The 10,950-nt window shown below is 39.4% G+C and overlaps 1 pseudogene; it reads right to left on the minus strand.

Moving 5' to 3' along the window:
- Nucleotides 1–8,824: 8,824 nt before the first annotated feature.
- On the minus strand, nucleotides 8,825–9,711 carry LOC149180979 (putative dolichyl-diphosphooligosaccharide--protein glycosyltransferase subunit 3B pseudogene; annotated as a pseudogene).
- Nucleotides 9,712–10,950: the final 1,239 nt, after the last annotated feature.

Below are 10,950 nucleotides of genomic sequence, written 5' to 3' on the forward strand. Positions count from 1 at the left end.
TGATCACTTCAAGGTTCGAAGATGATTTTCACTATGAGCAGGGGTTGTTATAATTCATCACGAATCACTGAAACATACCATTGTGAATATATATATATATATATATATAGATATATATAGTTTGTGTTAGCAGCAGCTGTACCTTTAAAGAACATTGTCATAATCTTCTATCTTCTATGGATCTTTACGTCAATTATTTCTAACAGCTCCACTTCAGTTTTCGTTTCACCTCTGATTCGGTACTGGTACATATGATCAGTAATCTACTAAATACAACTTATTGTAAAAATAGAAACACAGTCTAAATTATTTTAAAATTTCGAAAATTTCTTCCAATATTTGGATCTAGATGTCTCTGGACTTTAAAAAAATGGTAGCCTTAGTTTTTTCTTCTGATGGTGAACATAGTTATTTTGCCTTCCATTCGTGAGCTTAGGCCGCGGACAGTTTTAATATGGGATAGAAGAAAGTTTTATCCCCTTATAAAATGTTGTAATTAAGATTGTGCAAAGCTGCGTGAAGTCTGTACACTTTAAAAGTGACTCTTACGTTCATCCTTTTTCGCAATATTTAAATCAGTGACTTAATTGGAATTACTCAACAAAAAGTTTATTATTTATAATATATATATATATTTTTTATCGCTAAAACTATGTTATTTCTATTATTTACAGTAACAGTAGAGAACAATTACAGTCAGGAGTACATGTCGCCAGAGGCCATGGGTGGCGCTCTGGATGGATGGTATTCACAAAAAACTACCCGCGCAGGGGCATCCTCATCGCGACTGAACACCCACGCAGGGGCAACACCATTGAGACCAAGAACCCATGCAAGGGCACCGTGACTGAGACTGGTAACCCACGCAGGGGCTGTAGAGCTTTGAAGACCAGAAAAAGCAAAATTATCTATCCCTCGCAGGGGCAAGAGAGAGAAAAGGAAGTTTTTCAGCAAAATCCCTCGCGAGGGCATGGTCATGCATAGAACTACATAATTATCAAGCCAAACATAGACATTCACGACATACATTGAGAAATTGTGATAAGAGTAGCAGTTCACAAAAAAACCTGAGCATTGTCTGAGGGCAGGAGCTTGGTTGAGCCGGCGTCTATTCATCCGAGTCTTCTAGATAAACCCAGTACTCGCCTTCTGGGGGAGGTCCCCAATCATACTTGGCCTTGCCTGAAGCGGGCGCTGGTTGAGATGATGGTGGAGCGACCCCTGGCTCAGGTTGTGCCTCTGCCTTTTCCTCAGCTGCTCTGGAGCTTTCAGCGAGATGAATTTGGGCGCTGGGTTGCTCCCCAACCTCCTCTTTTGCTTCCTCCAGGAATAGGACTGAGATGTGAGCTTGAATGTTAGAATTGCCCTGGGCGCCGCTGAAGGAGAATACCGCTGTACCAAACGCAGGTAGCGGGGCAGCGCTTGAATCCGGCGTCCTGGCGTCCATGAATTGCTGCGACTGAATGGGATTTGCTTCAGCCACCCGGTGGCACAGACAACGGCAGCAATTTGAAGATGGATTGGCAACCGGGGGGCGTGAAGTTCCGCCTCGTCCCGTGCCTCGACGGCTAATGAGCCTCTGTCTCGGCGGCATGATTTCCTTGAAGTCCGATGAGGGTGTGAGACCGCCTTCACCCCCTTTTGATGCCCTATCTCCACCTCCAAATGCCAGAGGGAGTTCTCGAGCTTGTGCTCTGAGACCTGACGCCCAGAAACCCAATTCCACAATTCGAACCTGATCCGATGCATAACATTCCCAATTCTTGCCATACCTATGCTGCTCTGGCTTGCCTCGATCCTGGTAAGCCATAACTCCCCTCTGCAACAGTTAATGGCGCACAGCCACGGCAATGAATTGCCGTCCTCTCGCTCCTTTGCTCTCACGCTTGCCATCCAGGGTGGCGGAGGGCAGTTAATGTCCCGTTCAAGCTTGAGGCCGCCCATGCTGACCAGGTGGCGCGCCGTCCTTCTTCTACGTGGCACCCGCATCCGGGTTATTATTTATAATATATTGCTGTAATGATATATTATTTATAATATATTGCTGTAATGATATAAATTATGTAGCTGGTAAATTTTAATTTGGATCAATCCATAATAATCATGAAAATATTTATTTTATAATACATCAAATATTTTTATAATACATCTCAAGTGATTATAATTAAAAAAATTGTTAAAAACTAATTAAAGAATATAATTTTATTTTAAAACGACCCTCGGAGTGATCAAAGTCACTTTTTACTCTAAAAGATGTTGGAATATCTAATCTTTACTGGTCTCACTTGTGATTCTTACTATGTAAAGGAGTCTGTTCTTAGTAGTTAGAATCTATTTCCTAGAATAGTGTATAGTTAAGATAATCTCTCAATCAACAAATTGTGTGTCCAAGATAGTATACCTATCTTGAGACAACACTTCTTGTATATATATAATTGCATTTTGATTAATAAATTAATCTGGATTTACATGGTATAATAGCCCGCCACGAAGTCCAGGCCCTCATGGGCTTGGCCCATCGTGGGCTGAGGAAAATAATAAAAGAATGTATTTGTATTGTTGTAATTTTTTGGGTTTGTCCATCATGATTGGCGCGAGGCTCTCTCGGTGGTGCAATGGCGGTGTGGTGGATCCATGGTGTGGATGTTTTGTATGTGCATTAAGGTGAGCGAAAATCCTGAAGGCAACAATAGAGACGATGGAGGAGAGTCGATACAATCTCCATTGCTAAATTAATTGTTGCAGCAGGAGTGTGGTGTAGTGTAAGAGATCGGATTGTCGTTGGAGCGTGGCTGTTATGTTATGGCTCGTTGATGTGAGCTTACTGATCTGCGTGGGTATTTGAACTGGTGCAGTCATCTGTGAGTTTGAAGAGGCATGAAGCCTGTAACTACGGTCGGATTCAAGGAACAGAGGAAGGCGTGATTTATGTGGAAAAAGAATTCGGATCCATTTATGTTGCAAAGGGTCACCTGGTGTCGGTTATGCTGGCTGCAGAGCGTCCTATTTGGTGTGTTCATTTTCTAATATCCCAATGCTTGTCCTTCCACAACCCTGATGGAATGTCTACTGCAGCCAGTTACTGCATTTTCATATGAAATTTCATTGTTGAATTCCAACAGACCACAAGATTTTGCGATATTGTTTTCTGATTCGGTACCCTCAATAGTATGCCTGAATCTTAATCACTTGTTGCCGTAGATTTAATTTTTTTTTGGGTGGCCTGTCCTTGTCCCTGTCATGGGTTTTGCAGTTTTTGGAAGGAAATGTTGTTTTTATTGTCAGCGGCGATCACTCTGTAGTTTTGAGTTCTATACGTGGGCAGTGGAAGCCGGGCAGGTGAGTTCCAGTTGCAGAAATCGTGGATAGTTGCCCAGACGTTGTGGAGCAAATAAGCCATCGGAGCAGCATCGAAGATCTGCTAGTAAATCGCTGAAGACCGTGGTGGATCCGCTGCGGGTTTGTGGCATTCATTGTGATTTGTTGCTAGATTGAGGTGGCGCAACGTGTGATTTCCGTAATAGTTCAGATCTGCTGCTCGTCACAGGTCGTGGATCCCATTGTGGTGATTGAAGCAGCAACCCAAGTTGCGGTTGCGATCTGCTGTGGAGCTTCCCTTCGTTGCGCAATCGGACGAGGATTTCCTGAACAGGGAGAGGGTTTCTGCGCAGTTATTGATGAAGTGGCAGGCTTTTTCGGTTGTTGTTTGTTTAGTGTTCTAAGCCACGAGCCCTGGATGTATAGTGTGCCATGGTGTAGGGAATTCGACTGATTAATTCAGGAGCTACTCGACCTCTTTAAATTATGGGAAGTGATGCGGTCTCATGGATTATGCTTTTCAGTTTATTATAGACAACGGTGGGCTCGACAGTGAGGATGATTACCCTTACACAGCGAACGATGGTAGCTGTCATGCTTACAGAGAAAAAATTCCCATTTGGTGACGATTGATGGCTACATAGTACAAAGATGTGCTTGAGAACGATGAGAAGTCGCTGAAGAAGGCCGCGGTTCATCAACGGATTTTCGGTCGAGATCACAGAACTATGGATAGTGTATTGCTCATGCAACTGGAGGTTTACCGCCTTTTTCTTCTTCTTTTTTCGGGTAAACTTGATAGAATTGGAGTTGCGGAAGGTGAACACATTAAGCCTTATCAACTTAAAAGTGCAATTTGTTAGAATTGCATACTTCAAAAATTCCAATAAGAAATAAATTAGTGTGGTATTTATTATTGTTTTGGAATTAGAATTATTGAGATTAGCTAATTCAATGGAGTGGTTTTTGTTAGAATTAGCTATTCTAACAAATCGTGTAGGTAAATCCAAGACAATTAAATTAGAAATAGAAAGAAGAGACTAAAGGCACTAGGTGGTCAAGGTTGAAGTGCAGCAAATATTGATTTTGAGCAACAAAGACGCATGAAATTAAATAATGATGGACAACTGGTTGAACATTTGTGTGAGTTATTGTGAGTTTGAGGGATAGACTCACTAGCATGTTATTTTATGAGTCACATTTTATTAGTAAGCAAGTCTAGGGTGTTTTATAGTGGTCTTCGTAAATTGTCTACCTAGTAACTCTAATTTTTGAGTGTGAAATGTAAGCCTTGTAAGGCATGTGTATCCCCATACATTTGGTGGTAATCTAAAAACCACTTTGTATTTGCAGTGTCAGTTTGTGGTAAGCCAAAAACCACGTGTAACAGTGAGTTGGTGGTAATCTAAAAACCACTTTGTATTTGCAGTGTCAGTTTGTGGTAAGCCAAAAACCACATGTAACAGTGAAGTGGGACAGACATTCCTCTTGGCATGGTTTAGGGTTAGCCGAAAAAATGTTCAGCTTGGTTGAGTCGGGCCTTTGGTGAGCCTTAGTGGCTAGAGTGCCCTAGTGGCAGGTTTGTGGCCCAGAGTGGCTGGAGTGCCTTAGTGGCAGATTTGTAGCCCAAAGCGGCTGGAGAGCCTTCGTGGCTGTGTTGAGCCTTCATGGCTGTGTTGAGCCTTCATGGCTAAGTTGAGCCTTGGTGGTTGTGTTTAGCCTTGGTGGCTGAGAGCCCTTGGTGGCATGGTTGAGGGTGATCCGATAAAACCCAGAGCATGATTACAGGTAATCCAATAAAACCCATGATGATATTGGAGGGGGATTTACAGGTACAAGTGTGTAGTTATAATGGTTGGAAGAACCATATATGTGAAGGACATCCTACAAGACTGAGAGTTGTAGCGGTTAGTACCCGTGCATTCCGGTGGATGGTTGCTCCTTTATACGGACATCAACATGTCTTTTTGGTATATTTGACCACAACTAGTTTTACAGATTGATATGGAGACAAGTCCTCATTAAGGGGGAGTGCTGGAATATCTAATTCCTACTTGTCTCAGTTGTGATTCATACTAAGTAAAGGATTCTGTTCGTAGTAGTTAGGATCTATTTCCTAGATTGGTGTGTGGTTGACATAATCTCTCAACCAACAAATTGTGTGTTCAAGATAGCGTACCTATCTTGAGACAACACTTCTTGTATATATGTAATTGCATTTGAATAATAAATTAATCTATATTCACATATTTTATCAAAAGAGATTTGCAACTTAAGAGATTTGATCCCTTTAAGAATTTGATAAATCCAGAATTAAAATAAATCTAGTGACTTTGATATCAAAATGATTTTAACTATCACTTTAAAGCATATTACATTGTTTTTATTATTAATAAGATAGATTAGATTATTTTTATTATTAATATAAATTTGATTTCATACACCATTTATACTTAAGTTTTAAAAAATCATTAAAAAATAAGTAAATTATAACTTTAATTAAGAAATCTTTACCACTGAGGAGATTTATCATTTTACAAGCTTGATAAATTCAGAATTAATATCAAATTTTAATTATTATTTTAAAATAAATTAGATTATTTTTATTATTAATAAAATAGATTAAATTATTTTTTTTGAATAATATAAATTTTTTATTATTAATAAAATAGATTAAATTATTTCTTCATGAATAATATAAATTTAATTTCATAAACCACTTTAATATTTCATTTAAGTATAACTTTAATTTTAAAATATATTAGATGATTATTTTTATTATTAATTTTTGTATTAAAATTTAGGTTTTGGCATGCCCCTTATTAAAAAAAATATGATAATTTACGATTTGACGTGGCCGTGGATATAATTTAATTTATTATTCGAAACGATTTTGATTTTTATCTATACAGTCACGTATATTTCAGTTATCACGAGATCTCTGGCAAATACTAGGGCAAGGGCAGAGAAACCATTTCGAACAAGTTCAGTCAATAAGGGAAAATAAAATAATAATTTATTATTAAGATGTCAATGATGTATGGTTTTGGTGGTTGGGAAAGTTTAGTGATAATTTTTTATTCGAATTTAAATTTCATACTATGAATATGTTGATAATTTTGGAAAAAGATTTTATATATTACTAAGGCTTCTTTTGTATTGAAAAAACAATTATCATCAAGTTAGAAAATATTGCAAAAATATTTCGATCTCTTTAGAGAGGGAATTGAAATCACGCTATGTAAACTGCCAAGCAAATAAAAATAAAGAAAATGTCTATAATCATCCAGATGTGAAGCAGCCGCTGTAAGTAACATGATACAAATGGCCACCTATTTAAATTCTAAGTTCCAAGTTTACCCCACATGTTGGACTGTAAGTAATGAGATACAAATGGTCAGCTACATAAATTCTGATTTCCAAAGTTACACCACGTGTGAAGCAGCCACTATAAGTACGCAGCCAGTATACGTAATAGGATAGATATGCGACCTGCATAAATTTTGATTTAAGGTTACTCCATTCTGCTCAAAGAAATTTGTAAGTAGCGAAAAAAAGAGAAATTTTAATGCTGGAAAAGAATTTTATTAATTCCAAGAATATACAATAACAAGGATAATGAGAAGATTCTCTCTTCTTAAATGGAAAACAATAAATAAAGAAATCCTTGTGGCAGATAGAAGATTCAAAGGCTATAGAGCACAAAAGATCAAAGTCCACAAATCCATGCTAATAAATTTGATCACAGAAAGAATATGATAGGTCACAAAGCAAATCCCAATATAGCATAGAAAACAAACCGAAGATTGATCGATACAAAGAATACGAGAGGTCACAAAGCATACCAGAAAGAAAACGGCACTAGATTCTCCAATATAACATAGAAAACAAACCAAAGATCACTTGTAACACGTCTGCGTGAAATCGAGAGCCTAGGGGATCAATGAAGCGACAAGGGCAACGAAAGAGGGGGAACGAACGGCGTTGAAGCCACATTTGAGTTCATTGTGATCGTGGGAGATGTAACTTATCATTATCGTTGGAGAGTTTAATTTTAATTATTTGTTAGGTGCTAAAATTTATGTTTTAATGTAATTTTACTTTGTTAAATTTAATTAGACTCAATTTAATTATTTAATATTGATGTCTCCAATATAATTTTATTTAACTGATTTATAATATTGAATCTTCATCTTGATAAAATATGTGAATCTAGATTAATTTATTAATCAAATGTAACTGGAACACTCACTACAGGATTCACTGTTTCTGGCCTTCTGCCTAGTAATGAACGGAGCTCCTCATTGCTCACAGGTTTTCTTCTGCTTCACAGAATCTTGTTTGCTACACACACTAGAATCTTGATACATGCATTTCAGGTAAAAATGTCATTCATATAAATCTGGTTAAAAGAATTGGATGTTGTATTGTCGTGACATTTAGTGTGGCCAACTATTTTTCACGAGATTGTGTATTTGCTTGAATTGGCCATTCCAACAATAGACAAATTTAACTGCAAGAATGATTAACTACCAGATATCATGAAGACATGATAGTGAAGACATGATAGTGAAGATGGCATTAGAGGAGCTGCATCAGAGATTTGAAGATGATGGACAACTAGGTGAAAGTTTGTGTGAGTTAGTGTGAGTTTGTGGAATAGACTCACTAGCATGTTATTTTTTGAGTCACATTTTAATCAAGTCTAGGGTGTTTTGTAGTGGTCTTTGTAAACTGTGTACCTCATAACTCTAGAGTTGTGGTGTGAAATGTAAGCCTTGTAAGACGTGTATCCCCATACAGTTTGTGGTAATCTAAAAACCAATTTGTATTTGCATTGTGGGTTTGTGGTAAGCTAGAAACCACGTGTAACAGTGAAGTGGGACAGAGATTCCTGTTGGCATGGTTTAGGGTTAGCCGAGAAAAACCTCGACCTAGTTGAGTAGGGTGTTTGGACTGCGCTAGTGGAAAGTTTGTGGCCCATAGTGGTTGGAGTGCCTTTATGGCTGAGTTGAGCCTTTGTGGCTATGTTGAGCTTTCGTAGCTGAGTTGAGTCTTGGTGGCTGAGAGCCCTTGGTGGCATGGTTGAGGGTGATTTGACAAAACCCAGAGCATGGTTACGGGTAATCCGATAAAACCCATGATGATATTGGAGGGATATTTATAGGTATAGGTATAGGTATAGGTGTGCAGTTATAATGGTTGGAAGAACCATGTATGCAAAGGACATCCTACAAGACTTGCAGTTGCAGCGGTTAGTACCCATGCATTCTAGTGGATGGTTGCTCCTTTATATGGACATCAACATATTATTTTTAGCTTATTTGTCCACAATTAGATTTTACATATTGATATGGAGACAAGTACTCATTAAGGGGGAGTGTTGGAATATCTAATTCCTACTTGTCTCAGTTGTGATTCTTACTAAGTAAAGGAGTCTATTCCTAATAGTTAGGATCTATTTACTAGATTGATGTGTGGTTGAGATAATATCTCAACCAATAAATTATGTGTTTAAGACCTTTTTCACCACCCAGAACGACACAACCATTGTGATCAGCATGAGAAACCTTCGAGCGTTCTCGCTTTTCACATAAACCAGAAAATGCATGACAAAGACTAGCAACAACCCTATCAGCATGTACAAAAAACCTACAGCAAAACCCTCGACGCCTAGTTGGATGTCAGAGCCCTGGATAAAGAACACCAATTTGTTGGGATTGTTCCTGTCCATCATGAAAAGCGACATTTTCCGAATAATGTTGTGCATATCATTGAAGACGCTGAGGAAATAGATGAAAACTGTTGAGGCCAGCCAAACCTTGGGGTTTGCAAGGGTGTGTCCTGGGTCAAGATCCTCTTGACAATGAAGGAGGTGGCCTAGACCAACCCCCCTCCCACAAAGATCATCTGCTTCTTTGAAATTGATGGTGGTCGCACGATCCGCCCCACGCGGTACTTAGTTTTTGATTCCACAAATGCAACAATGCCCTCTGTCGATCCCGCAATCTCGTTCTGCTTCATTGACTCCTCGTCCTTCAGTTTGGTGCTTCCGGGGCCGACGTGGCAGATGTGGGGTAGTGTATTCACTCTTAATTTCCCGAAACTCGCTCGAGGTTCTCCAAATTCCATGTCACAAAAGAAGACCTTAGTGGCCGAGGGTTGGCCCTAGTTGTTCTTTAGGAAAGATGAGGCTACCAGTTCGAACTCGGCACGAAGTAGATCGAGGCAGACCTCTCGCTTCTCCTGATGCTGCATGGAGTCGAACAAAATGATGAGGGAATACGATCTACACTACACCTTCATGGTGAAGCACTCCAGCGAAGAGTCGTCTAAGTGGATGACTCTGGCCTTGGACCTAGACTGTAAATTCACCAGTTTCGCAATTCGCATATATAGATGGATTCATATGCAATCGAGACAACCCCTTCCTGCTCAATTAGTTCGGCCCCCGGCTTTTGGCGTCACCACTCCGGCCTTGAAGCGAGACAGATCCACCATGATTAACCACTACACACTTCTAGATCTTTGGTACAACACCACCGCTCGTCCAATGCGGCGATTGAGGTAACCAAAAATGCACTGAAATGGCATCCACCTGGGATCTTCCACACCTTGAAGCTCCCAGAACCCCGCTCCTCCAACGCTCAAAACACGAAATCTGAAGATGTTTGCCAACTCATATTCACATCAATTTTGCAGCCCTAGCAATGCATCTCATCGTTTTGCAACAGCCTGCGAATTCAGAGAGTTCCAAAGCCCCTGCACTATAATTGGAGCGTGACGATTTTCTTGTGGCAATTACAGAGCACTATGCTTCTGCGCCATTGCAACTGCGATTGATCCGCCACAGCCTCACCATGCCTCCACTGTGTCACGACTTGTCCAAAAACCTCCGCACACCGCAGACCCAATGCTCCACGCAACACACTAGCATGCAACTTCACCTCTGAGCTCAAACACGCAGCTCCAGCATGCAACTCTAACACGCAGACTTGAATCGCTCCTCCGGCAGCCCTAAATAAATGGACAAGTCGAAAATTAAAAAAATTAAATATATTTTTTTATTTCCTTAGGACGAGCCAAGCTTTCTCACCCCAGGAGGGGCCAAGCCCATGAGGAGCAAATAAATGGACAAGCCGAAAATTAAAATAATTAAATATATTTTTTTATTTCCTTAGGACGAGCCAAGCTTTCTCACCCCAAGAGGGGCCAAGCCCACGAGGGGCAGGCCCTTAGGGCTTTGATACCAAGATAAAATATGTGAATCTAAATTAATTTATTAATCAAATGCAATTACATATATACAAGAAGTGTTGTCTCAAGATAGGTAAGTTATTTTAGACATGTTGGTTGAGAGATTGTCTCAACCACACACCAACTTAGAAAATAGATCCTAACTACTAAAAACAGACTCATTTACTTAATAAAAATCACAACTAAAACAAATAAAAATTAAATATTCCAACACATTCCATAATATGCATTCTATAATATGATAAAAATAACATCATATCATCGTCACAAAGAAGCTTTAGTCTCAAAGAAGAGCCAAAAATAAGAACGAGCATTTATGGGGCAAGAAAGTTGGGCAAGTGAAAGTCAAGAAAGTCGAGGAAACGATTGCACGGT

Source organism: Pinus tabuliformis, chromosome 3_2 (genome assembly GCF_031772625.1).
Source record: "Pinus tabuliformis cultivar Carrire ecotype Pingquan chromosome 3_2, CPIR1, whole genome shotgun sequence".
Taxonomy (NCBI): domain Eukaryota; kingdom Viridiplantae; phylum Streptophyta; class Pinopsida; order Pinales; family Pinaceae; genus Pinus; species Pinus tabuliformis.